Below are 7,600 nucleotides of genomic sequence, written 5' to 3'. Positions count from 1 at the left end.
CTGGTGTGGGCCTGCTGGTGGGTGACCTATTTCCTGCTGTGGCAGGCTGCAGGGCTGGTTGCTGTTGTCTGCCTGCTAGTGGATGGAGCTGGTTCCTGGGTTCTCTGACTTCAGGGCTCTGGAGGAGTCCAGAGGTTGGTGTTTTGGGCCATTGGTGGATGGGTCTGGGTACAAGGAATACTAGGGCTGGTGCCTACCCACTGATGGGTAAAACTGGTCCTGGGGCTAGTGATGACCTGCTGTGGGCAGGGACTAGGTCCCACGGCCTCTGACTGCAGGACCCTGGAGTCCTGGCTTAGTGCCTTCTCACTGGTATAGGGCCAGTGTGGTGTGTCGGGGCCTCTGATTGACAGGTCCAGCTCCAGGGAGTCTTAAGACAGCAGGCTTGCTTGTGGGTGGGGCTGCGTCTCTGCCTGGCTAGTAGCTTGGCCTCTCCTAGTATTCCTGCCTACAGGCTGATGGGCAGGTCTAAGCACTGGTGCTAGTAAGCTAGAGGGAGGAGTCCAAAATGGCACTTGCTAGCACCAGTGACCACGGGGTAGAAGGAGCTCCGCAAAATGACTGCTTCCAGTGTCTATGTCCCCAGGGTGAGTCCAGTTGCCTCTTGCCTCTCTGGGAGGCTCTCCAAGATAAGTAGCTGGGTCTGACCCAGGCTCCTTTCAAACTATTGCTTCAGCCCTGGGTCCTGGAACGTGTGAGATTTTGTATGCCCCCGTTAAGAGTGGAGTCTATTTCCCACGACCCCTTGGCTCTCCTGAAATTAAGCCCTGCCGGCTTCAAATCCAGAAGTCCTGGGAGATCCTCTTCATGCGAATAAATACAATTTCATCAGCAAAATTATACAGACTACCACTACACAGAATAGGCATGAATCTTACAAACTTAACATTGATTGAAAAACCAGGAAGCAACACAGATATATTTAACAATTCCATTCGTACAGCTGTAAGTAGCTGTCAACACTAACTCATAACATTATATGTGTGTGTGTGTGTGTGTGTGTGTGTGTGTGTGTAGTATAAAATTTTTGAGGAAAACGGAAGAAAGGATGGCACATAAGTAAGAGTGGGCCTATTCTCCTTGAAGAAGGAACGGGGCTAAGATAAGACAGGGAAACTTCAGGAGTGTTGGGGAAAGCCGACACTATCCGCTTCTATGACTTGGGGGTATACACTTGATAATCAATTATTAAACTCCACATATATATTGTGACTTTTTCTCTATCTATGTTACGTTTCAGTATAATTGGAGAAAAATATAATGCTTAGGGAAATAACATCCCAGTATAAGCATATTGTAATTATGTTCTAACCAGAAGTAGAACCAAAGTTACTTTCTTTGTTGATAACATATCTAATTGAGCTTAGTAATCTTATTTCATCTACATTAATAACTATAGTTTTGAGAACTCATACCTTTTTACCTAAAATTAATCAAGTGATGCTTACTTAATTATAATATCAATCTCAATTTTTATATATATTCCATATTTGGGTAGTACATTCTCATTCAGAATTTAATTGTGAACTTGTGCTGAAACTCAAAGAAGTCATGTATTTGGATACAATTTCTCAGAGACGTCTCCCCTCCCCATCCACTTCCTCTCAGAGGTGGAGCACCAAGAACCTGAGAAAAAGAAATGAAGGCCAAAAGTCCAGAGCAATGTGCCTGCGCTATAGTACACCTATCTGACCAGCCGAGGACAGTATTGCTTAAGGCTGTTTGTTGGGAAGGGCCAGATGCCATGCCTTTGGAGTTCCTCCTGTTCTTTGTGATTCGTCTATTAACCCCTGAGACTGAGGAGCTTATTTGTGCCAGTATGGTGGCGGTGGTGATGGTGCTGGTGGTTGGATGGGCTGCATCTCCCTTGCCCGTTTGACACTGCTGTCTTAACACCAACCTTCACCCCTGCTCCCCGCAGCAGCAGCTCTTTTCTTCCTCTTTCTCCTCAGACAGAAACTGAGATCATCGATGTGCTAGACTGGGTGTGCTCCCACCTTCCACTGACACAGAAGCAGTAGGTGGGTGTGCACAACCCTTCAAGCCCTTCCCTTGTTCTTTGTAAGGAGCAAAGTGGAAAGAATTTTCCTTGAATGTCAGCCTCCACCCCGCAGTGAGTGCCCCTACTTTTGTTTCTAGTCTTGTGGCCCAAGTGAAGGCTCCACACTGGTTTGTGGCATCGATAGGGTCGATAGGAAGAATGTCATGTTTTTCAAAATCTCACTGATTGATGAAATGAAACAGGAGTCATCTTCTGGGGCCACCCCGCTGCCTAAAGATAACAAAACTTTTCCGATTATAAATACGGATCCATCTTCTAACCTTGTTGTTCAGAATTCCAGCTGTTATAATGCACCTCCCTTTTTAAGGATGGACCCGAAACAGAAATTGAGGAAACATTTCTCTTGAGACTTTACCTTAAATGACTGAGCATGTAAGGGTCTTCTCGTGCTTATTAGGGATTTTTCATCTCTTTAAAGTACATGTGCTTTATTGCTAATTCTTTGACACCATCAGAAGACATTTTGGAAAAAAATTGTTTTGCCCATGATTCTAGGACCCAAATGCCTCAACTGAGTTTTCCCGCATGGTTCCTGCCCCAGAATCACAGACGTACAGAATATTAGAGCTAGATAATCTCACGTAGAAATCTAACAGTTCTACTCCTGAGGGGTGTACAAATGGGGAATCTGAGAGTAGAGGGACAGTGCCATGTCAAGGCCAGCAGACAGTTCAACTATACCTCTTCAGTCCCCACTTTGCTGTTTGTTAGGACAGAAGCACCTCCATTGCCTCACACTCAGAGCCCTTGTGGATGGGTGTTGAAGTTGGTACAGCTTCTTCCCAACCTCCTGACTAACTGGAAACAATGAAATCTGTCCCATTTACTGTCAGTTATAGCTAGAGCCTTGTTCACTCACTTGAGCATCCCAGGTGAAGCACTCTCCTTCACTGCATCCACAGAATCTCTAGTGTTTTGGGGTCACCGTGGATTGCTGACCTGACAGGCCTAACGCAAGGTGGAGTAAGGTAGGGCAAGCACTTGATGAGCAATCAGGAGACCTGTCTCTCGCCTCACCTGCTGAAAAGCACTTCCCCTTTCTGAACCTCTTGTTTCTCCATCTGGGAAAAGAGGAAGGTGACCTAGAACAGTGGCTCTCAACCTGGGTTCCAAGAACTTCCTGAAATTGTGTGCAAAGACTTCTTGGGAGGGTGTATGGAGCTTTCAATAGATTCTCAAAGGAGTCCTATTATGGGCTGAGTTGTGTTGCCCCTAAATTCCTATCTTCAAACCTTAACGCTCAAAGTGACTGAATTTGGAGATGGAGCCTTTAGAGAGGTAATTAGGGTTGATTGAGGGAGCTGGTAAAGAATCTGCCTGCAATACAGGTTTGATTCCTGTGTTGGGAAGTACCCCTGGAGAAGGGATACGCTACCCACTCTAGTATTCTTGGGCTTCTCTGGTGGCTAGATGGTAACGAATCCACCTGCAGTGTGGCACACCTGAGTTCCATCCCTGTGTTGGGAAGTTCCCCTGGAGGAGGGCATGGCAACCCACCCCAGTATTCTTGCCTGGAAAATTCCCATGGACAGAGGAGCCTGGTGTGCCACAGTTCATGGGGTCACCAAGAGTCTGACACGACTGAGTGACCAAGCACAACACACACAGAGGTTATAAGAGTGGGGCCCTAATCCCATAGGATCTGATATCCTTAAAAGAGGAGGAGTTACCATGTCTCTCGCACTCTCTCTCTCTGTCTCCATCCACACACAGAGGAAATGTCATGTGAGGAAACAGAGAGAAGGTGGCCAACTGCAATACAAGAGGAGTGCCTACACCAGGAATTGAACTTGCTGGCACCTTGATCTTGGACTTCTAGTATCCCGGACTATGAGAAACTAAATGTCTTTTGTTTAAGCCATCCGGCCTGTGGTATTTGGTTTTGGCAACTCGAACAGACTAACGCAGGGCCCATAACCAAAAAAAAGGTTCAGAGCCATTGGACCCACTGGTTGCCAGAAACCCATCCTGGACATTCATGTTTCAATACAACGATTTTAGGCACTTGCAGATTTCTTGAGTTCTTGCTTCGAACAGTGCAGAATATCATTTATTGCAACATACTTCCTCTGCTAATAGTTGCGTAACACAGATTTGTATCTATATAAACCCAAAGGCCAGAGTTTAAATCCTGATTCCACCATCTACTAGATGTTTGACTTTGGACAAGTTATCGCATGTTTGTGCCTCGAATATAAAGTAGGGATAACATTAGTGTCTCCCTCACATGGCTGTTGTGAGAATTAAATGACATAATGCATGTAGAGGGCCTAGCACATAATCAAGTTTCAACAGATATTAGTAGCTTTTGTGATGAAAATATAAGTAGCAGTCAGGGTTTTTTGCCCTTATAAACAACACTGTTGTGAGCAAACCTCTTTATACACAGAGAATTGTTTTTAAGCCCTTAGCTGGATTAACTAAGAGGAAAAGACTAAAGTAACTGAAATCATAAATAAAAGAGGGGATATTACAACCAACGTGACAATAATAAACAGGATTTTACAAGAATATCATGACCAATTGTGGCAATAAATTGGACAACCTAGAAGAAATGGATAAATTCCTAGGAACACACAATCTACCAGAACTGAATCAAGGAGAAACAGAAAACACAATAGACCAATAATGAGATTGAATCGGTAATGACAACCCCCCAACACACACACACACAAAATCAGGATCTGATATCTTCACTGGAGAATTCCACCAAACATTTAAAGAATTAATGCCAATCTTTCTCAAATGCTTCCAAAAAATCGAAGAAGAGGGAACACTTCCAAACTCATTTTATGAGGCCAGCGTTATCCTGATATCAAAGGCACCAAAAGAAAAGAATACTAGAGGCCACATTCCCGGACAAATGCAGATGCAAAAATCCTCGACAAAATACTAGCAAAGCAATTCAACAGCACATTAGAAGGACTATGTGCCACGGTCAAAAGGGATTTATCCCTTGGTGCAAGGATAGCTTAACATACAAAAATCAATCAATGCAATAAAACACATTAGCTAAATGAAGGACAAAAATCACACGATCTTCTCTATAGATGCACAAAAAATTCAACACTCCTTCATGAGAAAACACAGTCAAAGAACTAGGAGTTGAAAGAAATTACCTCGACATAATAAAGGCCACAACTAACATCATACTCAGTGGTGAAAGTCTGAAATCGCTTCTTCTAAGGTAAGGAACAAGGCAAGGAAGCCCGCTCTCACCATTATGTTAGTATTCAACAACTGGAAGTCATAGCCAGAGCTGTTAGGAAAGCAAAAGAAATAAAAGGCATCCAAGTCAGAAAGAAGTAAAATTATCTCTGTTGAAGATAGCATGCTTTTTTACATGCAAAACTCAAAAGATAACACACACCCATACACACACACATGCACACAACTGGTAGAACTAATAAACAAATTCAAAAAAGTTGTAGGACACAAAATCCAAAACGAAAATTCAGTTGCATTACTATACACTAACAAAGAACAATTTGAAAAGGAAATTAAGAAAACAATTCCATTGACATTAGCAGCAAAAAAAGAATAAAATACTGAGGAATAAACTCAAGCAAGGAGTCAAAAGATGTGTACACAGCAAACTACAAAACATTGCTGAAAGAAACTAAAAAAGACACAAATAAATGGAAAGGCATCTGTCTGCACAGACCGGATTATAAATATTGTTAGGAAGTCCATACTATCTGAGGTGGTTAATTTTATGTGTCAGCTTGACTGGTCCACAGAGTGCGTAGGTATTAATCAAACATTATTCTGGGTGTTTGTGTAGGGTGCTTTTTCATGAGATTAACATTTAAATCAGTCAACTGGATAAAACAGATTTCCTCCTGATAATGTGGGTGGGCTTTACCTAATCAGTTGATAGTCTGAATAAAACGAAAAGGCAGCCTTTCCTCATGTAAGAGAATTCCTCCTGCGTGAAAGCCTTTGGACCTGGGACACCAGCTTCTTTTCCTGCCTTTGGACTCAAACTGAAATATCAGCTCTACTGGTTTGGTTCTTAGGCCTTCTAACCTGGGCTAGAGCTAGACCACTGGCTCTTCTGGGTCTCCAGCTAGCCAACTCACCCTCTAGATCTTGGGACTTACCAGCCTCTACAGTCAAATGAGTCAATTCTTTTACACACACACACACACACACACACACACACACACACACTCCACTGAATCTGTTCTTGTAACACACTACCCAGAGTGATCTACAGATCCAATGCAAACCCTATCAAAATCCCAATAGCATGTTTTACAGAAATAGAAAAACTCGTCCTAAAATTTAAATAGAATCTAAAAAGAGATCCTAAATAGGGAAAACAATTTGGAAAAAGAAAAAGTAGAGAACTCACACTTCCTGATTTCAAAACTTTACAAAGCTACAGTAATGAAAACTGTATGTTAGTGCCATATTAACAAATAGATCGGTGGAGTAAACTAGAGATCTTAGAAATAAACCCTCACTTTTAGAAGGTGAGCCAGGCCGTGGACTTCCTGATAGAGGAAAAAAATGGCTTTCCTCTCTTTTTTTTTTTTTTAAGGTTGAAGATCTTTGGATCAAAGCAAGGACTCTGAAGTCAGATTGCTTGGTTTCAATTCTACCACTGATCCCCATGGGCCAAATGACCTTGGGCCAGTGGCTGAACCTCTCAGTACCTGTTTCCTCACCTGTAAGAGGCTGGTAATCATTAGTACTATAGTCCTAGGAGGGTCACAAGGAAGCATTACTATTTATGTACAGCACTTAGAAGAGTGCCGGGCACAGGGTCCCTGCTCTATAAGTTGCTTTTCATAGATTCAGCCAAATTACCTCCCAAATGGATTTCTTGCACCACCGCCACAGAGGTTTGCTCCTCAACTCACCCACTCTCGGAATGGTTAAGCACTTGGAAGCTTGTCGTCCTAGTGCGGGAAGCCCGATTCGTGGTTTTAGTTTACATCTCCAGGGTCAGCGGTGGTGAGCATCTTTGAAGGGGGGACTGGACAGTGAGACTCTCTCTTCTTTGAATTGCCTCAGAGTGGGGAAAGAGCTGGGGGAGTGAGGTCAACCCCAGACTGTCCCCCAAATCTGCCTGCCAAGAACGTTTGATGGAGCAGTTGAGGCAGAGATGTTACAGAAGAAAACGACAATCCGTTTGTCCTCTGGCCACTTAGGGAGAAGTACGCTGACCACTCATCACTGAGCGCGGGATTCCTCTGCCCATTCTCCCATTGGGTCATAAGACTTGTGGTGGAAGGGAGGCTGGCAAATGCTTTCAGCACGTGCTAGGCGCCCAGCGCCTCCATCCTGACGTTTCATCCTCACCTCCCAGGAGACCAGCGCCCTCAGTACCTTCCTGCCTCCTGCTCCACCCACTTTGTACACAGTCAGGGCTCAGGGCTGTGACTCTAACCGGAAAGGGGAGGTGGGACAGGAGGAGGTGGGACGAGAGGCTTGACAGAGGTATACACGCAGCATCACCTTCAGCCACCAACTCGCCATCTGCTGCGATGGCCTTTGGGCTTGGCAGCAAACCACAGGAGGCCCTCGACC

The sequence above is a fragment of the Giraffa tippelskirchi genome, chromosome X, assembly GCF_054371585.1.
Source record: "Giraffa tippelskirchi isolate mGirTip1 chromosome X, T2T-mGirTip1v1.2.pri, whole genome shotgun sequence".
In the NCBI taxonomy this organism is placed as follows: domain Eukaryota; kingdom Metazoa; phylum Chordata; class Mammalia; order Artiodactyla; family Giraffidae; genus Giraffa; species Giraffa tippelskirchi.
The sequence above is the reverse complement of the archived record's forward strand: the minus strand, read 5'-3'. Positions refer to the sequence as shown.